Here is a 23,274-nt window from a genome sequence, read left to right as displayed (position 1 = left end):
AGGAAACTTCAGCTACAATAGACATCATATCATGTTAAAATAATGGAAGAAAAATATTCTAAGCAAGTGAATCTAAGGAGCAAGATGATGGAGCCATTTTAATATCTGAAACAATGGACTTCAAATCAAAACTACAGAAGAGATAGGGAGGGACACTACATATTCAACAAAGGAAAAATATACCAAGAGACTATTACAATTATTGGCATCTGTACAACAAACACAAGGGCACCTAAGTCCTAGAAAGACACACTAGTGTAGCTTAAAAAACATTTGACCCACACACACTGATAGTGGGAGATTTCAATACCCCATTCTCACCAATAGACAGATCATTCAGCCTAATTAAAGAGATACATGCTGGAGCTAACGAGGTTATAAACCACATGAACCTAACAGATATTTAAGGAACATTTTACCCAAACACAGAAGAATATATCTTCATCTCTCTCAGAACTTCATGGAACTTTATCAAAAACTGACCACATGTTTGGGCACAAATCAATTCTCAAGATATACAAGAAAATTATAATACCAGGAATCCCAATTGACTACTATAGATTAAAGTTGGATATCAACAACAACTGAAAAAAGAAAGCTTACAAACTCATGGAAACTGAACAAAGTCATTATTGAATGAAAAACTGATCAGGACAAAAATTAAGAAAGAAAATAAAAGACTTCCTAGAATTGAATGAAAACAAAATAAACACCACATACTCAAACTTATGGGACACAGTGAAGGTTGTTCTCAGAGGCAGGTTTATAAAATTAGGGGCCTACATTAAAAACAAAATAGTGTTGCTATCTCACACTAACAACAGCACATGAAAGCTTTAGGATAAAAGAATGACACACAAAAGGAATAAATAGCAAGAAATCAAACCCAGGGCTGAAATCAATAAAATAGAAACAACAACAATAAGAAGAAGCAATGAAACAAAGGGTTGGTTCTTTGAGAAATCAATAAAATTAACAATCACTGATTTAAATTAACTAACAGGCAGAGAGAAAACATCCAAATTAACAAATTTAGAAATGAAAAGAGAGACAAAACTGTAGTTAGAATTTTCCTGTGTCCTGCCCATTCTGCAGTTACTCAGACCCAAGTAAACACACAGAGGCTTATATTAATTAAAACTGCTCAGCCGTTAGCTCAGGCTAAGTACTGACTAGCTCTTACACTTAAATTCAGCCCATTTCTGTTAATCTGTATGTTGCCACGTGTTCTGTGGCTTTACCTGTGTGCCATTACATGCTGCTCCCTGGATGATGGGCTGGTATCTTCTGACTCAGCCTTCTTTTTCCCAGAATTCTCCTTGTCTGCTTATCCCACCTATACTTACTGCCTGGCTACTGATCAATCAGCATTTTATCTATCAATCAATAAAAACAACACATATGCACAGCATACAGAACATCCCACAGCACAAAACAAAATACATCAAGGAAATCCAGAGAATCATAAAGATATACTTTTAAAAAAGCTATTCTCCAACAAATTGGAAAAATCTAAAAAAAAAAAAGGCTAACTTTCTTAATACATGCCACTTACCAATATTAAATCAAGATCAGATAAACAATTTAAACAGACCTATTGAAATAGAAGTAGTCATTAAGTCTCCCACCCAAAACAAGCATAGGGCCAGATAGTTTTATTGCATAATATTAAAACACTTTCTAAGAAGAGTTAACACCAATACTCCTCAAGTTATTACACACACACACACACACACACACACACACACACACATACACACACGAAGAAGGAATATGTTCCCATTCATTTTATGAGACCACAGTTACTCTGATAACCAACCCACATGAAGACCCAAAAAAGAGAATTACAGATTAATTTCCATTATCAACATAGATGGAAAAATTACCAATAAAATACTTTCAAGCTGAATCCCAGAACACATCTAAAACAGCTAATATCCATTTATAAGTGAATATGTATTTTTCTTTCTGGTCTTTCTACTTAACTTAGGAGAATTTTTTTCTAGTTGCTTACATTTGCCTGCAAATTTCCCAATGTCTTTTTTTTAAAACCATGGAGTAATAGTCCATTGTGTAAATGTATGACATTTTCCTTATCCCATTCTTCAGCTGAGGGACATCTAGGTTGCTTCCAGTTTCTGAATATTATTAATAAAAGCCACAATGAACATAGGTGATCAAGTGTCCTTCTGGTAGGATGGAGCATCCATTTGGTATATGGATTTGGAGGAGAAAGCAGGTTGGGGAATCTAGGACGAGTGGAGAGAGAGGAAACTGTGGTTGGGATATATTGTATGAGAGAAGAGACTATTTTTAATAAAAAAAACATATCTAAAAGATCATCCACCATGATCAAGTAGGCTTCACTCCAAGGATGCAAAGATGGTTCAACATACATAAATCAATAAGAGTAATCCACCATATAAACAGACAAAAACAACATGACAATCTTATTCATTAGATGCAGAAAATGCTTTTAAAAAAATATAATACTCCTTCATGATAAAATATCCTGGAGAAATTATGGATACAAGGGGTGTACCTGAGCATAATTAAGGCAGTTTATAGTAAGCTTATAGCCAACATCCAATTAAATGGAGAGAAACTCAAAGCAATTCCACTAAAATCAGAAACAAGACGAGGTCATCCACTCTATCCATACTTTTTCAATGTAGTACTTCACGTCTTTGCTAGAGCAAGAAGACAACAGAAGCTCAAAAGATACAAATTGGAAAGGAAGTGTCCAGTCTCTTTATTTTCAGATGATGTGATAATATACATAAATGACCCTAAAAGCTTCCCCAGGAAACTCCAATAGCTGGTAAACATAGCACAGTAACTGGATGCAAAATTAAGTCCCAAAAATCAGAGGCTCTCTTACATACAAATGACAAATGGACTAAGGTGCGATAGCACCTTTCACAATTGCCTTAAATAATAGAAAATATCTTATGGTAACTATAACTAAGCAAGTGAAAGACTTTTATGATGAAAAAATATTTTAGACATTGAAGAAAGAATTTGGAGTTGATATCAGAGGATGGAAAGATCTTCCATGCTCATGGATCTGTAGGATTGATATAGTAAAATGGCTATCCTATCAAAATCAATCTATAGATCCAGTGAAATCCTCATCAAAATTCCAACACAATTTATTCACAGATCCTGAAAGGACAATTTTCAGCTTCATATGGAAACACACACACAGACACACACACACACACACACACACACACACACACACACACGCACAGACACACACACACACACACACACACACACACACACACATACACACAGACACAGACACACACACACACACACACACACACACACACACACACACACACACCAAAACAAAACAGGCTAGCTAAAATAATCCAGAACAGTGAAAGAACTGCTTGAGGTCTCACCATTCCCAATTTCAAATTCTACTATAAATCTATAATAAAAAAAAAACATAGTATAGGTACAAAAGTAGACACATCAATCGATGAATTTGCATTGAGGACAGTGACATAAATATGCATAGCTAGGCACAACTTACTTTAATAAAGAGTCAAGATATACTCACTGGGAAAAAAGACAGCATCTTCAACAAATGATACTGGACAAACCGGATGTATGCATGTAAAGGAATAAAAAAAAAGTCCACCCTATCACCCTGCATAAATCTCTATTAATGAAAGTCCTCAGTATGAATCTAGATACACTGAACTGACAAGAAAGAAAGTGGAGAGTAGCCTTGAACTCCTTGGCACAGAGGAAGACTTTCTGAACAGAATACCTTTAGCATATACTCTACAATCAATAATTAATAAATGAGACCTCATGAAACTGAGAAGCATCTGCACTGCAAAGGAAACCATCATTCAGACAAAGCAGCAGACACAGAATGGGAAAAAATTCTTTGCCTACTATACATCTGATAGAAAGCTAATATCCCAAACATACAGAACTTAGAATTACTAGGTATCAACAAAAGAAATAACCCAATTAAAAATGGGTTAATTGATCTAAACACAGAATTATCCAAAGAGGAACCTTAAATGGCTGAGAAACATTTAAAGAAATGCTCATCATCCTTAGTCATCAGAGAAATGCAAATCAAAACTACTTTGTGATTTTATCTTACACCTGTCAGAATGGCTAAGAGCAGTAAAACAAGTGATAACTCATGTTGGCGAGGGTGTGGAATAAGGAAGGCAATCTTTCATTGCTGGTGGGGATGAAAAGTTGTACAGCCATTTGGAAATCAGCATGACAGTTTCTCAGGAAGATGGGAATTTATCTTCCTCAAGATCCAGATTTACCATTCTAGGGCATATATCCAAAGGTTGTTTCATCCTACCACTGGGACACTTGCTCAACCATGTTCATTGCTGCTCTATGTGTAATAGCCAGAAGTTGGAAACAACCTAGATGTCCCTCAACAGAAGAATGAATAAAGAATATGTGGTACATTTATACCATACAGTCTTACTCAGCTGTTAAAGAAAATGAAATCATGAAATTCTCAGGTAAATGGATGGAACTATAAAAACAACAACAAAAAAGGAAGACTTCTCAAGTGAGGTTACTCAGACCCACAAAACAAATATGGTATGTTTTTGCTTACATGTGGAAATTAGCTGTTAAGACAACAATAACCAAGTTACAATACAAAGAACCACTGAAGTTAGGTATAGAGTAAAGGACTTGTTGGAGCATGTCAGATAGACCTCCCCCGAGAAGGGAAATAGATAGTTATGGATGAATTGCAGGGAAACTGGAATGGGATGATCTAGTGGAAAAGGGAAAGGAAAAGAGGCACAGGAGAGGGAACAAGGGGAGAGATACTAAAATTAAGGGCCATTTGAGGGATAATATGGAAACATAATAAAGTAGAAGCTTCCTAAAATACATACATAAATGAAGTCAATCTATATGCAATCACCAGTGAGACAGAGCCCCAATTGGAATTTGTCATCAAATGAAGCTTCCAGTATCAGGACTGGGTTGCATCCTATATAGTTGTTGGCCAAAGGCATCACATGGGAACCCCCAAACAACCCAAGCTGTTGCCAAGACAATACGTTATTCTCCACAAACTGATAGCAAGGCTTTATTGCTTAAGATAACTCCTACACAACTCATTGAACATGGAGAAGTGAAATTGTTGCTTACATAGAGCCTTCACCAGTACATGGTAGCATTTTTGGTATAAGACGGTACTCTGCATGCTACCAAAGAAGAAACGAAACTGTAACTGAGCCACCAATCCTTTGATCTACAAAAATGTCTTGCCACCAAGAAAAGCTAAGGCAACAGTGGCACAAAGCATGTGGGCATAACCAATCAATATGTACTTGGACTTATATCCTTGTGTCTTAAAGCCTACTTCATGAGATGGACATCATCCTGGATACTGCTTGGGTGACTGAGATCCTAATACTAGATAGGCCAGGGACCTAGGGTAAAGCCAAACACTACTGTTCTAAAAACAAACAAACAAAAAATAAAACCAGCAATAAATTGACTCCTACTGACATTCTGCTATACTCATAGATCAGTTCCTTGCTCAGCTGTCTTCAGAGAAGCTTCCTCCTGCGGCAGATGGGAACAAACACAGAGATCCACAGCCAGACATTATGCAGAGAGTGTGAGACTTTGGAACAGGCTGTCTCAATCAAATCCCCCCTTCATGGTTCAGCAAACCTTCAGAAAGAAGAAGCAGAAAGAGTGAAAGAGCCAGAGAGACTGAAGGATAACAAGGCAACAGGGTTTCTGTATTTACATAACTGATGTGTACATGGCCTCACAGAGACTGAGGAGGAATGAACAGGCCTTGTATGGGTCAGGTCCAGTTAGGGTCTTAGAGCTGACAGAAGTGGATACTTGTCCACATCCCTAACCCATAAAAAACCTATAATTGATAACTACTTGCAAGTGAAAATGTAGTTTTCTCCAAGGGAGTCTCACTGGGGAAAGAAACTACTCTTAAATGTAGGCTTCATGCCCAGCAGTAGATGGCCAATGAAAATGACCTCATGAGCATCTTTGTGTCAGGGCTCTTCCCTTTCTAAATTTATTTTTTATATTTTTTAAATTTTATCTTCTAATTATATTTATATATGAATATGATAAAATTATGTACATATTTTCCCTGTTTTTACTCTACAGGGCCATTACATGTATTTATTGGCTTCCTGTTTAGTTGCTTTATTGCCTTTTATGATATTCTTGAGTTTGGGAATGAGTGGATCTCTTTTTCTTGTGCCTCTTCTTGAGCTCTTTTCCTTCTGTTGTTTGTTTCAGCTAACTCCAAAATGTTAGTTTTTGTTTTCTCTTATTGGATTTTGTTTTATTTTATTATTTTCTCAAAGAGGCCTGTTTGTGAACTAATGAGAAACAGAAACAGGGTCAATCTGGATGCAAGGGTAATTGGGTAAGATTTGGTAGGCATAGGGGGAGAGGAAACTTGTAATGAGTATATATTTTGTGAGAAAAATATATTTTCAAGAAAGGGAAAAATGAAACCTTACACAAACAATGCAGACTACTAAGAGATGCTGAGAGTGGGAGAAATAGTCTTCCTCAGGGAAGAACTTACCAATTGCTATCCAATATAAAGTGGTCAGTCTTTAAACATACACAAGTATCATTTCATAAGTAATGTTTGACAGACTGAGCAGGATGTATATCAATGCTGTATTTATGATGTGTTTATACATTTGTGTGTGTGTGTGTGTGTGTGTGTGTGTGTGTGTGTGTGTGTGTGTGTGGTGTGTGGTGTAATAATAAATAATGAAAAAAGAAGCCATGGAATTGAAAGAGAGCAATGAGAGGTATGTGGTCAGGGTAGCAGGGAGTAAAGAGAATGAGAAATGTAATTATATTCTAAAACAAAATAATTCAAAAGTAAAAATGAAAAGGGCTCAGTGTGAAATAAGGTCCAGTGGGTAAGCCCCACAATTGAAAGCTAACCAGGGCTAAAAATCTCATCGCATCTATGAACCCAAATCAAGCCTGTCTCACTCACTTGACTCTCCATATTTTATCTTCCTGTAAACCACTGTCAACCTTGGAAAGGTGATGTTGGCAACCAAATTAATAATAACTTCTAGCTTACCATATTGCGGACCTGTTTGTATTCTTCCCTAGTCTCAATTGGCGAAGTAAGGAAGGATAGATATTTTTAATTATCTTATTGCCCCTTCTGTCACTTGAGTCCTGTGGAAACACAGAGATTTTTATTTAATGTGACCTCCTGAGCCGCAGCCAAATCAGCAGCTCCCACTCTGCTCATTCTCTGCTCAGTCTAAATTGAGCGCTGACGCCTGCTACCTTTCCCCTTTCCCTTTCACTATCTGTTACACAGGGTGTAATTTTACTAAAACAGCCCTTTAATTATACACTGCCCAAAATATCCCCTACTGTGAAATGAGTCCCATGCTACAGACAGGGAAGCTGTGGGCCCTGTGAGGTTCTGAAGTTTCCATTACGTGCACAGACCCCGAGAACAGCTGTTAACAAATCTGTCTGTGGTTTTGTATGAAAAGGAGCCAGGCTGTGCTCCTGCTGTATTTTCGGTCAGAGAAAGTAATTTGCATTTTGACAGGCTTTGTGGGCAGGAGAAAAGATAGGAGAGGTATAATAACAGCTCAACATGAAAGAGTCAGAGCAACATATTACTGACATTGGAACTCTGATTAAATACCTAGTAGCAAAAGGAAAGAAATCTATAACGTGGGGTTAGTATGAATCCTATTTATTCATGAAACAAATGAGTGCATTTTATTTATAGTGGTAGAAGAAGAGACGTGTAATTGAATGGGTCATCAGATTGCTTGAAGTGATGTCAAGTAACCAAAGGAGAAAGGTAATAATTTGGATCATTATTGTCTATATGAAAACCTGGAAAGTATTTTAAGTCTACACTCTTTCAAATTATCAAACACAATTTAATTTGGAATTGGCTGTTTTCTCACGTATTTTTAAATTGTAAACACACACACACACACACACACACACACACACACACACACACATATGACATAAGTGTTCCTCAAAATCAAAAACTCTTTTATGTATGCCTCTTTATTATCAAATGTTTCTTACTATCAAACTTTAAACCTAGTGGTCTAAAATGGATCTTAGGACATGAAAAAGTTAAATTGCAACTAGAGCTACATTTACTGACTGTGTTATTTCAGTTGCAATATTTTACTTTATTTTTATTAGAAAATAGATATAGTTATACTCTAAAACATTTTATGTTTAATACAGTTCTATATGTAAAATACACCTACAATTTTAATTAAGGAGAGATGCTTGCTTCCTGTGGTGGAGGCTCTTGATTTCTGTGCTTTCCCTTTACCTCTTTCATACACTTTAGAGCCCTCCTCTGGGATTTTGCTTCTGAATATGACAAAAAGATAATGTTCTGGTTAATGAAGTGTGTGTGACAAGGCTGTATACTGTACCAGAGCTGAACAAAACTGATCTGAAGTACACACTAACATTCATCAAAGAAAATGTTAGTTATAGTTAAAGGTAGCATTTTTCTAAGTCAGAGACTAAGAAAATCTGTCCACAGGAGCTCCAAACATGTCCAAATGACCTGGTTGTCTTATAAATTAAAGTAAAACATTGCTATCATTAGTGCTGGTCATTTTAAGAATCATTAGTTCTTATAATTATACAGGTAGAAACTAATGCAGAGTATTCCTACTATAACCAGGCCTAAAGCCCATGGTTGGGAGGTCATAGGCCTTAGAGCAGAAGCTGATATTGTTATTTTGCTAAATGGTATTCTGTCACAGTGCGTTATAAATATATGTTTATGCCATAGACCTGCGCTATTCTCAAAACCTTACTCAGAGAAGTTTTTTTTCCCAGTGAGCTGCTGTCAATGCAGAGATTCATAACTTCTCATAGTACTGAGAATGACCTTGAATGCTCCACCCTAAATGGCACATCGAGATTGACCTGTGCATCACCAAGACCTAGGGAACATCATGGAAAAGGAGAACGAAATAAATTAAGAGCTGAGGAAAGGATGGGGGAAGTGTGTAAAACACTGTCATCTGGACATAATATAGCATGATGGAGCTATCACAATCATGAACTTGAATCATCTTGCCTGCTTGCACCAGATCAAGATTCCAGCATAGATGGAGTACATGTTCTCCAGCCCTAGCCCCTTACTGAGACCTATTAGCAGTTGATAGTTGATGGAGGGGGAAAAATCTTGCTCTTTTGAGTACTTGACCAATGATAGGATTCCCATGTTCCTTTGAATGGCTCCACATCTATGTATATACAGGCAGTGATAACTAGGCAGTATTAATAATAAATAAATACAAATGAAGGAAAATTATGAGGGGAGACATTGTGATGGAGATTTGGGGGAGTTGGAGATTGTGAGGATAAATATCAATATTTAGATATATAATTATGAAATTATCAGGAATAAATATATTCTAATAAAATCCAAACAAACTAACAAAAATTAAAAATACAGATAAAAAGTCACAGCAGCAATAACTGCATGTCCCTAATACTCCTAACAATACCTACAAGATCCTAATATTCTCAGTTTTTAAACTGGCATAACACTGATTCCCTATAATCTTTACCTGACCACTTTGTTTGCCAATCTCCTGGTAATCTCCCACCCTCTAATTTGTTAATATTTCACTTTTCATTACATTATCTATGGCTTCGAATCAGTCTTTGTGTCTTTGAATCACTACTCCATGGAGTGGCCCTTAAAAGTAATTGGATGGAAATGGTATGTATGTTCTTATCTCTGTTAATAGTTTCCATCTGTGTCAATGCTCCTAAATTTATGATTCCTATTCATGTCTATGGTCTTATCTGTGTCTGTTGTTCTTATCTTTGTCTATTGTTCTTATCTGTGTCGATGTTTCTATCTGTTTCTATGGCTCTTATCTGTGTCTATGATCCTATATGTGTCTGTGGTTCTTTACTGTTCTATGGTTTCTATGAGTGTCTGTGTTCCTCTTTGCATCTATGGTTCCTATCTGTTTCTATGTTTCCATAGGTGTCTACGGTTTCTGTTTGTGTGTGATTCCTTTCTGTGTCTGTGTTTCTTATCTATGCCTATATTCCTACCTGTGTCTATGGTTTCTTTATGTGTTTAGGGTCCCACTGAGTGTCTACAGTTTCTATCTCTTGTCTATGATTTATTCTTATCTCTTTCTATGGTTCCTCTATGTGTTTACATTCCTATCTGCTTCTCTGTTCAGGAATTCCGGAATGCCAATGGTGGCTTCTGTTTATTTCTATGTTCAACACAGATTTGTCAGTGATAAAAAGATACCTTGAAGAATCCAGTGTCCTATGCTTCTCATACTGGGTCATCTTACTCTACCTTAATACATGGTAGGGGGTGCTTAGTCTTACTGGAACTTGATATGCTGTGTTTTGTTGATACTCATGGGAAACATGCTCTTTCCTAAGCAGATAAGAAACTGATGAGAAGTAGATTGTGGGTGGGAACAGCGGTTTGGAGAGGGGAGAGGGAAGGGACTGGGAGGAGAGGAGGGATTGAAAACTGCGGCAAGGATGTAAATAAATTTATTTAAAAAAAGATCCAGTTTCAGTTTAAGTAAGATGAAAAGTGACATTTGAGAATTCCTTTTTATTTAAATTTTTATTTCATCTTGTTTATATTTTTAAATAGGTATCCACATCACCCCCCAATTCCAGCAGTCTCTCCCCACACTCTCTCCCTCTACAACCACTCACCTGATCCCTTCCACTCCCATTTCCATATGCTCCCAGTCTATGGGCTCATATACAATGTAAGTACAGTTTTCTTTGATGCAGAGTATACTTATCTGTGGGTATAATAACACATATTTAGAATATAGTTAAGGATTATACTGGTTTAGCAATGTTGCAGTTGTAGATTCTCTTAAAAGATTCATGATGTCACTAGTCTTTGGGTAGTTAGCTAGGTTTCTATTACAGGACATAATTTCCCTCTTGCTGAATAGGTTTTAAGTGTAATGGGAGAGCTGTTGTTTACCACCATGGCAATATATACCATTATTACCCCCTTGGGATTATCTTGCTTTATTCCTCATTGTTGTGGTTCATAGGTATCATAGGGGAACATTATAGAAAGTCAGAACCAATCCAAATATGGAGATTTTATGTCAGTTCCAAGGATACAACTACAATATCTCTTTCACCTAGAGTTCATGGATCATTGTTGAGGATGGGACAGAAAGACTGTAAGAACTAAAGGAACATGGAGTTTGCTGTGAGATTGTGTCCCCAGGAATGTCAGAAGCTACACTCAAAAAGTCTCTGTCCCTTTGCCCATTGTGTGTCTCTATATTAATCACTAACTGCCTAAACACAAGATTACCAAGTATGACAACAATGGACATGCTAATATGAATGGGAGAAATGCAGGAGTTCTCAAACTTAAACAAAGACCTATAGGCAAATTAGGGATGTTAATTAAAGGAGAGATCCAGGGAAGAACACACCAAATAGTCACCCATCAACAAATTGTCAGCCCTGAAAATATACACACAAGTAACATTATATACACTAAGTAACTCATATGGACTCTCTCTCTCTCTCTCTCTCTCTCTCTCTCTATATATATATATATATATATATATATATGAATTTCAAAATAAAGAAGAAGAGATATATGTGAGGGTTTAGAGGGGAGAAAATGATGTAATTTTATTATATTATAATGTCAAAAATAAATATTTTTAAAAGCATAAACATATACATATAGAAAAGGAGTTAAAATGATATTACCCTATAATGGAGTAACAACATTCCTACTAGATACCACAGACTAACAAATAAAAATACCAGTGCAAGGAATGGGTCATTACTTTCAGAGATGTCTGCCAGTAAGTCAAACATTACAGTAGGTTAGGTATCACTCTTGCTCTTGGTCACATTACAAAACTTGGTGATAACACCTTATTGATAAAGATACCACATACCCAAAGAAATAAAGATTGATACTTGCCTGGAAATTTCACCATACTGACTAGCTTTTCATAGTACTGGAATTTGTTATGTATGCTACCAGAGGAAAAAAATAATCACCCATATCACCCAAATGTGAACCTTGTGAAGTAAATAATGACTGGCCAGGGAAGACATGTCTACTGATGCAATGATTGCATGACTGGTGTAGGAGTAACCAATTACTTTCTGATTGGAGTTAAGTGTTGCTTCATACAATGAAACCCTAGTCAGCACTGAGGTAGAGGCCAAGAACCTATGGCTAGGTAGGTCATAAGCTCTAGGAGAGAATCTACCAGTATTACTCTCCTAAATGGATGTAGTATTAAACTGACACCTAATAGTATGTATTATACACTCCGATTAGTGTATCTCTAAACTCTCTTATAATAAGCATCTATTTGCAGTAGGTGGTGATTAATACAGAGACACACAATGGGCAAAGGGACAGAGAATAGGAGACTGCAGGATGCCCAGCTTTAAATGAATATTTGCACATAACTGTGTTATACATAGAAAATGCATCAAATCCAACTTTTAAAGTTCCCAGAGTCACTATCAACCTTTACTACTTTAATAGTTGATAAATCTCTCAATTACAAGCCTCTATATAATTAAAAATATTAACAATAAAGTTATATAGTTTCACATATAACAGCAGAAAGTAAACATGAAGCATCAAGGAACAAGCTTACAAAAGCACAACCAAAATTTAACAAGACCAACATCAATATTGATTCTACTTGTCCAGAATGTGAGGCTTATAGGATATTCAATTGTGCTCCCAAGGCTTAGACCCTACAGGTCAGCTGCATATAACATGAATAGACTCTCGAGCTATCTCCATCCCATAATTGTAGCTCTCTATCATACATATCGTAAGTTCTCGGGCCCTTTCAATATCCTGCAGCTTCTACTTAAACCTCTAAAATTTCTCATGGTCTCCTTGCTGGGGCATGAATTCTCCAACATACTATGTGCTTTGAACTGGTCTCTGAACCCTTCAAACATTTCATGCTTGCAAAACCAGGACAGTGGATATAATGTGTCAACTTCCTCTTCCAGCTTAAAATGAATCCCAGGTCCTTTGGACTTCCTATCTCTAAGCCTTTGTGTACTGACCCTGAGGAGACAATTTTCTGGGCAGTTGATTTCTACTAGGGAGGAACATCAGAATAAGCTTTGTTCCTTTAAATGAATTTACATATCTACAAGATAGAGATTTCAAGGGAAAGGAGTTTTGCCCTCAGGACACCTTTCCCTGTGTCCACAGGAATTTTCTCTTCAGTGCACTGATCTCTTTAACAATTCTATCTGTTTTCTTAGCGCCAGAGTAAATGTTGACTTGTTTTAAAATTTGATTTGTCAAAGAAATCAATCCATCATCTTTTTTATTTATTTTTTAAGATTTTTTTAATTCATTTTACATACCAATCACAGATCTCCCTCTTCGCTCCTCCTACCCCTCAAGCCTTCTCCCCACTAACCCACCCCCAATTCCCTCCTACAAGAAGGTCAGGCATCCCATAGGGAGTCCTAGGCCCTCCACAAAAGCAAGACAGTTATGTAGCTTGATCTGCTTAAGGGACCCCTGGCAGTAGGATCAGGATCCATCCCTGGTGCATGAGCTGGCCTTTTGGATCCCACTACTTATGGTGGAACACCTCGCACAGCCTTGAGACAGGAGGAGGGGTTTGGACCTGCCTCTACATAATGTATCAATTTATCATCTTTAAGTTCAATTTATAAGCCGGACGATGGTGGTGCAGGCCTTTAATCTCAGCACTCAGGAGGCAGAGGCAGGTGGCTCTCTGAGCCTGGTCTACAGAGTGAGTTCCAGGTCAGGTTCCAAAGCTACACAGAGAAACCCTGTCTTGAAAACCAACCAACCAAATAAATAATAAATAAACAAACAAACAAATAAATAATAAATAAATAAAAAGTTTAACTTTACTCAAATTCTCAGGGTGCAGAGAGAATGAAGTCAGTTTCTTGGCCAACTAGGACTGGCGCTTAGCCCATTGCCTGATAGACTCCTTGTTCTTTGAAACTTCGTAAACCAAGCTTCCCCTGACAATGTTTTTCTAACATTTTATTTTTTTTTATTTCAAGTGCTTATTACAGTAGCCCTTAGTCTTGGCTTCTAGTATTATAGGGCTTTTTTATCGAAAATTGCCAAATTTTCCCACTTCATAGCCAAGAAAACAGTTCCAAAGACCTAAAAACCACATGGTCAGGTTTATTACAAGGTCAGGTTTATTCTAACACCTCTTACTGTCAATTTATGTCTTAGTTGCTATAGCTATTGCTATGATAAAATACCCTTATAAAAGCATCTTATAGTGGTAAAAGGCTTATTCTATTTCACTGCTCAAGATACAATGCACCATAGAGGAGAACTAAAAGCATAAAGAACTCCAACATGTGACTCAGTGCATCCACAGTGAGGAAATGTGACAAAGGAAGAAATGTATGTTACTGTTCAGTTCTCCAACTCCATGTATACAAGCGAAGATCTCAGGCAGGAAATGCTTCCGTCCACAGTGGGACAGTGGGTGGGTTTCCCCACTAAGCCAACTTCTCTCTCTCTCTCTCTCTCTCTCTCTCTCTCTCTCTCTCTCTCTCTCTCTCTCTGTAAGTGTGTTAGATATATTTTATTCATTTTTAATAATTAATTTAATTTATTATTAATAATAAAGTATTTGAAGTTGCCTCTGCCTAGATAACTCTGGCTTGTGTCCAGGTGACAAAAAACTAATCAGCATAGATGACCTCCTAAGTATTCAACCCTGGGCACACATACATAAAGATAATGCTAAATGGAGTCAGTAGACTGTATATATATATGTACATACAGACCTTTGTAAACATATCTTACAATAATAATTAAATAATAAGCTGTCATAAGTGTGGAAGTAGGAGAACACGGGTGAAGTTAGGAGGGAAGGGAACAATGAGAGTGATGTAGATGCAGCACTCACTTATTAAGTTTTTAAAAAATATAACTGGTTAAAGGCTGGAGATACATCTTGGAATTAAGAACTTTTACTGCTCAAGCAAAGGACCTGTACTTGATTTCCAGGAGTCACAAGTAGCTCACAAACACCTGTAACTCCAGTTAAAGGGAATTCAGTGCCCTCTTCTGGTCTCCTTTGGCTCTGTCATGCATTTGGTGAACATAAATTCATGCAGGCACACACACAAATAATAAATAAAATTTTAAGGAATAGGTAATTTAAAAAAAGCGGATGTAACATACCATGAGCTCAAACAAAATATTTAATATTTTCAGTTAAAATACTATTGTCATACAAATTATTGCAATAGAAATGATAATCTTTACATTCTAGAAAAAGAAAGAATCCAAGTACCAGTTAATTCCAAACTATTAGCTTTTTAATGCTTTAGAAAAAATTAATTAATTTAGCTCTTCATGTGAAGTTTTGTCATGTTTTTCAACATAATAATTTTATTGATTATTTGGGAATTCCACATAGTGCACTTCAGTCATACTCCTTTCCTAGTCCTCTCAGGTCCACTGCCCACCCTTGTGTCCTCCTCCCAGAAAAAAAGAAAGAGAGAGAGGGGGGGAGAGAGAGAGAGAGAGAGAGAGAGAGAGAGAGAGAGAGAGAGAGAGAGAGAGAGAGAAAGAGAGAGGGAGGGAGAGAGGGAAGGGAGGAAGGAAGGAAGGAAGGAAAAGAAAAAAATCTAGTTCATTTTGTGTTGTTCCTATACTCACTGGTCAACCTCCCGGTGGCCAGCCTCTTCAAGAAAATTGTCCTTCCCCACACACACCCCTGGCAGAAGCCATCTCCTGTGAAGGGCTGCACTTCAGCATCCCTGTCACAGTTTTTAAGAGTTGTCTTCAATGGCTTCCTCTCTAGATGGCTTCTTTTGGGGGAGGGAGAAGTTTGTCCCAGAAGCCTTCTGTGTCTCTATTCTCAACTGTGAGTCTGAAGACATCAATGCCACTGCAAACACAATTTTCTCACTCATTATGGTCAGTGGCAGCACAGATCATAGACTTCCACATGGTTTCCGGTGAAAGCATAGACCTCCACCTAGACTCCAGTGTCAGCATGGACTATGAACCTCAACATGGAGTTTTGTGGCAGCACAGGTCATGAAAATCAACACAGCCCTCAACCTCATCATGGACCACTGACACCACCACGGCCCTCAGAAGCAAGACGGCCCACCGACATCCATGTGGCTTTTGGTGGTGACATGGTCTATGGACATCAATGTGGCTTTGGAGCTTATGGTTCAGTGGTTAAGAGCACTGGCTGCTCTTCCAGAAAGGACAAAGTTTCAATTCCCTACATCTACATTGCCTCTAAAAACTATCTGTGAGTCAAGTTCCAGGGTATGTGATGTTCCCTTCTGGATTCTATGGGCACTGCATGAGTGTTGTGCACAGACACACATGCAGGCAAACCACCCTTAAACTAACTGCTAATGACCTTGTCTTATATCCATAGAGTAATACCTCTCTCAACCCTCGTCATAGAAGCCTCTCTTTGCGGTAGTTGACAATCAACACAGAGATCCACAAGTGTCCAAGATGAAGGAAATACAAGAACGAAGAATACACATCTGTATGGAACACATATGCTATATCCATAGTCCAACCCTCATCCACTCCTCGTAGAGAGTATAGACTCCAACAGGAAGTCAACAAAGTCTGGCACATCAATTTGCGGAGGTCCCAAGCCGCTCCCCTCTGCATCAAGGCTAAGCAAGGTATCCTACCATAGAGAATGGGCTTCAAAAAGCCAGTTCATGCACTAGAGATAAATCCTGGTCCCACTGCCAGGGCCCCACAAACCAAGCTAGCTGCAAAGGAAAAAGGCCAAGTAAGATATAAAGATTCTGGAAAGGAAATGATCTTGAATTATGAGTCTTTTATCCATGTCCAATTCATTGCTCTCTGCTCCTGAGTGGTATCTACTACAATTCTTGCCCCCTTGACTTCACCACAGTGATGGACTATAACAGAACTGTGAGACAAATGAGCCTTTTCTTTCCTAAGTTGTTTTTGTCAGGATATTTTTGTTCTCCAGAATCTCAAAATGCTTTTATTTTTTAAAATGTGACCTTTTTTCTGTGGAGATTTTTCAGTTCTTCTTAGTAGCCTTGGAACAAACATCTGTGCACCCTATTACCCCACATCATGCACAAATTAAGCATCATACTTTGTAAACTTGAAAAATATTCCTGTTTTGTGAATATTGGTTTTCTTGTTCATTATGGCAATAATAGGCCATAGAAATTACATGAAAAAGAAGTAAAATAAGTATGCAAAATATTTGGAAGCATTTTTGTAAACTGTTAAAATGATAGCATCTGATTTTACCTAAGAACTTAAAAATTTTCAATCATAAGAATTTCCAAAAAAAAAAAAAAAGAAAAAAAAAAGAATTTCCAATTTATACTCCCAAGGTTTCCTTTGTACATTTAACAATCTAAGTCCTGGCAATTAGTTGATAAATCCAATGTTGTATTATTCTATATGAATTCTCTAGTAGACCTTGTAATTCTCTAGAAGAAAAAAGAATGTAAATAGCAAGAAAGACAATGAATTGTTCAACAATTTGAAATACATATGATAAATTTTGGAGTTTCTTTATCCAAGTTATTTAGAGATATTGATTTAGATTTCTTTAGTTTTCTTTGTCTAAATCATTTGGGAAAATGGATGGGCTTCACCTCCTCAGAGCAGCATCTGGCTTTGGCTGGGGCTGGGGAATGGTTCTGAGAGCCAGGGGGATTGAGCTGTGGGTAAAGCAGGCATCAGGTGCTGTTTACTTTGTTAACAGTTAATAATCACATTGAGGATTTTTGCTCACACTTCTGTAGTATTCTAATTATTTAGGACAGGGACCCAGCTTTGACATACCACTTTCTGCCACCAGGTCTCTAGGGGATTCAGAAAACAGCTGCTGAAAGACAATGACTTTAGGTCACCAACTGAGTTAAAGTTTGCACGTTTTAGAATATGCTATGTTGGCTTCTTCTCCCTAAAGTAACTATTAAAAACTTCCATTGTTACTGACCATTCCCAAACTATTCTCCGTAATAGTAATTAGTAGTGAAAACACAAAATCTAATAGCAAAGAAATGATTTCTCCCTGTATTGAATGAGTGCAGTTATGTTGCTTACGAGAAAATACTGTAGAAAAAGTTAAGAAATTGTGAAATACAGAGATTTTATTAAAACACAGAATATGGGTCTTGAGATGTGACTCTGCAGTTAAGCATGCTTACTGTTTGGTTCTAGAGGACATGAGTTAGTTCCCAGCACCCACAAAGGATATCTCAAAACAACCTACACTTATAAGTCCAGGGTATACAACATTTGCTTCTGGACTCTGGTGGTACCTACACATATGTGACATAAACACTCCCCCCATAAACACATGAGTAAATAATGAAACAAGAGTAAATAAAGTGTTTAAAGCATAATACCATGCTCAGAATGAATACCAGCATTCTCCAGAGAAATAGAGTGAATGAAGAATGCTGTTTATTCTGTATACTATTTTACTTCTTTAGAATATATTGTATAAAGGAGGAGACTCATAGGATTTTGCTAGCTGTAGTCCCATCAAAGTGGATGATACAATTTCAGTCTGAATTTAAGCAACCAAGAACAGCCCTTCCAAGTCACAGTATATAAGGTAGAGAAGATAAGGTCTCATCTCAGTCAGTTAGACATAGTAAATTCCTCTTTATGTTTTCTATTCATGTCTTCAAGAAATCAGATGATGCTTTTCTGTACTAGATAGAATAATCAGCTTTGCTGTGCCTAGGTATTACAATATGAACCTCATGCTGAACTGAAATGCTCTCATAGGCACACTTATAAATAATACTTAATCAAACACCTACCTGGCCCTCCTGTAACTCAGCCATGCTGACCCATAGCCCTCATAAAGGGCATACTTAGATTTTCTGTGGAAGGCTAAGCTCTAAATAGGACATTTATATTGCAATGCTCCCCCAAAGGCTCAGTGATAATCACAGAAGTGGGGACAGAAAGACTGTAAGAGGCAGAGTTAGCAGATGTCTACAAGGAAGCAGTATTTGCCAGACACAACAATGCTGTTTCACAATCCATAATCTCACAGGAGCTTTGAGTCCTTTCACAAGACCTGCACAAGATCAAGCCAGCCAAAAGTCCCAACATGGATTGGAGAGAAGCTTAAGAAGCTCACCTCTAGCTAAAGGGCTATTGGAAATTGATGGTTGCAGGGGTGCACAGGGGAAGAGTCAGTTTTCTTCAGAGCTGTAGTCTATGAGAGGTTACCTATGCACATACAGGTAGCACTGAGTGGGGAGCAGGAGGAGTCAAAGAGAGTAATGGTCTATAGTTTCCTTTTGTTGTTTTATGTCTTTACCTAGTTTGTGCATTAGAGTTACTCCAGCTTTGTAGAATGAATATGGAAGTGCTCCTTTTGTTTCTATTTCTTTTGAATAATATAAGAAGTATTGGTTGTAGACATTCTTTGAAAGTCTTGTAGACTTCTGCTGTGAATCCATCTGGCCCTGGGACTTCTCAAGTTGGAAGAATTTTTGTTACTGTTTCTATCCTCTCGTCTGTTATAGGTCTGTTTAAGTTGTTGATCTCTTGGTGTAGATTTGGTAGTCTGATGAAAATCCTGTAAAGGGAGCGAGACAGATATAGGAGGGATGTTTGAAAAATCCATGTTATCATATTGTTTTGTGCTTATCTAAAATTACATATTGTATATACAAGTGTATGTGTTATAATATTATGAATATATTATATATTTACAAATAATAACTATAACTATAACTATATGTATAATACATTCCAATGCTTTGGGGAATAATGATCCAATGAAGAGCAATAGACTGTCTCACAACAACCCCAATGTCAGGCATAGGAAACTTTGATGATTAGGAGAGACTCCCTAAACAGTATAAGTATCTTTATTAGTGTTCTATTGCTGTAAAGTGATACCATGACCACAGCAACTCTTATGAAGGACAGCATTTAATTATGGCTTTCTTACATTTCAGAGGTTTAATTCATTGTCATTGTGGCGGCAATCATGGCAGTATACAGGCAGACATGGTGCTAGGGAAGTAACTTGGTAGTGCTACATCCAGATCCACAGGCAACAGAAAGAGAGACACAGTGCTCCTGGATTGAGCATTTGAAACCCCAAGGCCTACCCCCAGTGAAACAGTTTCTCCAACAATTCCACACCTCCTAATCTCTGTCAATTAGCACCACTCCCTAATGACCAACCATTCAAATATATGAACCTCTGAAGGCCATTCCTGCTCAAACCACCACAATAAGCTTCTTCTGTTGCCTTTAATTATTGCCTTAGTGTGTGTTCTATTCCTGTGAATAGACATTGTGACCACAGAAACTCTTATAAAGGAAAGCATTTGCCTGGGCCTTACTTATAGTTTCAGAAGTTTAGCCCATTATCAGCATGAAGGGAACCTCGGAAGCATGCAGACAGACATGGGGTTAGAGAAGGAGGTGAGAATTCTACCTCCAGCACTGCAGGTAGCAGGAAGAGAGAAACTCTGGGACTAGTTTGAGCTTCTGAAACCCAAAAGTACACACTTCCTCCAACAAGGCCACACCTACTCCAAAAAGGCCACACCATCTAATCCTTTCAAATAGTGCCACTCCTTCTGTAATCAAATATATGGACCTATGAGGGCCATTTGTATTACCACCAAAATTATTCAACCACCAGAAGTTGAAGGTAAGACCCTATTGCTGAAGACAGCACACACTTCAGACACAGGACTTGAAGGAAATAAACTGGATCTGTGCTGGAAGCCTCTTCCATGAGAGTTAGCTCTCATAATAGAAGATGGATTTATGTACACTTGAAAGAGAAAAGAGCAATCATAGGCACTACCCAGCTTTAATGTCTCTAAACCAAAACAAAGACCAGTATGGCAAGATAACCCTAAAGGTGCACTAGTGATATTTGCATGTTTAGGATAACCAATCATCTTATAATCAGACTTAAGTTCCTCTCATGCCTGAAACTGTAAACCTAGCCAAATATTCATGGTTGGTAAAACCATGGACTTTAAAGCAGATGCTATTTCTGCTACTTTCTTTAACCAGTATAGTTTCTAACTACTTTAAAACATGGGTAGTTAATTTGTTAGCTGTGTTTCTTACAATAAAACATTTAGTACAATCTACATAAACACATACATTTTTATACTATAGATTACAAAATAATGATTAATTGAAATATTTTCAACCCATAAGTACTATTCTTTAACTCATTTATCTAACTACAAATGTCTATCATCAAGAATGCTAAGTAAACATAAGTATTACTCATAAGGGTGATTCTCATATCCTCCAACTCCATATGTTCTATGAAACCCAATAGCTTGTTGCCAATAAGTGCAAAAGTACTTATTAATAAATTTATATTATTTATATACAGGATACACTGCATTAGTAATAACATATTATATGTAAATGCTTACATAAAAAACAAAATAACAAATTAATCTACTTTCTAGCCTTTAGCATTTAGTGTTACATCAGTGTTATTGTTCCCAAGGAGATAACACAGTGTCTGTACACAAGTAGAGAAGCCCAAATGAAGAAAGTATGTGGAAGGTCAGCTAAGAAAAGTAATGATCACAAAGTTTCATAGAAATAGCATCAAATAATTCTGAAGTCTGTAAGCACACTGCTGCTTTCTGTAGGTAAATCTCTCATAATCATTAACCAAAATTCTTGTTAGATGATTGTTCAACTAATGCCATTGAAAAGTTTGGAATAGTTCAAATACTGCTCATAGAGCAGAGAGCAGGGGCATAAAACTGGAATTTTATATCTTATCCAATATCAACATATAATTAAGACAGTAGTTAAAAATCATTGGGGTAATTGATCAATTAATGATGCAATTTTTGTAATCTAATATCTGGCTAGTCTATTTACTCTGAATACCACCCAGTGGACAATTTTACAGTGAACCTTTTGACTTTCACATCTGGCATTATACTGTCCTAACTATAACTATTGGACAAATTACTAAATATGCATATTCCTCAACATTGCCTGATGTTTTGGGTCTATCTGGACAACCCTTGGGGCCGGAATAGAGAAAGTGCAGTGTCAACAACCCAGACACGGGGAGTCAGGTGAGAAGCAGGCAGTAGACTCATTTATTGCAGATATGGGCAAACCTACATACTTACTCCCTCCCGATTTCCCATTGGCAGCCGGAGACTCTCTTAGCTGTGTTGTCTCTTTCTCATTGATCCCCAGTATTCTGATGGTCATGTGTCACCAATAACCAGGTACAAGACACTAAATTTGTTCAGCTGGAAGTAACTAGCACACATGCCTACACACACTACCCAGAACAGGGGAGCTGCAGTTTTATCAGGCTAGCTGACTGAGCTCCTCCTATAGCCTTACATGAAAATATGGTCTGAACATAAATCAAAGATTAATGAACTATCAAAACTGTGTTGCCATTTGTAAATCTCTTAATCATGAATACCATGTTGCTGTTGCTGATTTAGACTGAGAGCTTAGATTGAAACCAAAACCTTGATGTCTGACTACATACTTTAATTAAAAGATGTAAAGATGGCCATGTCATAGTGGCACACGCCTTTAATCCCAGCACTTGGGAGGCAGAGGTGGGATGATCTCTGAGCAAAGGCACCTAATGAGTTCCAGAACAGCCAAGGATACACAGAAAAAACCCTGTCTTGAAAACGAATTAAGAAATAAAATATAAAAATAAATAAATAAATAAAATAAGAAAAAAGTACAGATGAATAATCTCAAGATTAAGTAAGCACTTGGTGGAGAAATTGAAAGGGAAAAACTTCATGAATAAACATTTATTTATTTTTTCTAGACATTCAATCTCATATTTCTCACTATCAATTCAGAATGAATTACTTTTCAAGATTGCATCTGTAAGTGATTGATTTTTGGGGAGTAATAATCCAGGAAGAGTTTTAATATTTAATAAAGTTTTTGAACTTTTAGAAAGCTCATATTACTTTTAGGGTCTGTGATTCTTTTAATATCGCTTTAGCAGTGTTCCTCTTAAAGAACTTTTCAGTGTGTGGCTCCAGTTAATTTTGTGAATTTATCATTTTATAAGCACACTAAATTAACACATATCTGTTTTAGCTGAAACCATTACTCAATCATCATTTCTTGTCAAAAATTATTCCAAGGCCATAATGAGGTGCTTAAGGCTGTAATTAGGG

Source organism: Peromyscus eremicus, chromosome 4 (genome assembly GCF_949786415.1).
Source record: "Peromyscus eremicus chromosome 4, PerEre_H2_v1, whole genome shotgun sequence".
In the NCBI taxonomy this organism is placed as follows: domain Eukaryota; kingdom Metazoa; phylum Chordata; class Mammalia; order Rodentia; family Cricetidae; genus Peromyscus; species Peromyscus eremicus.
This window is presented reverse-complemented; position numbering follows the sequence as displayed.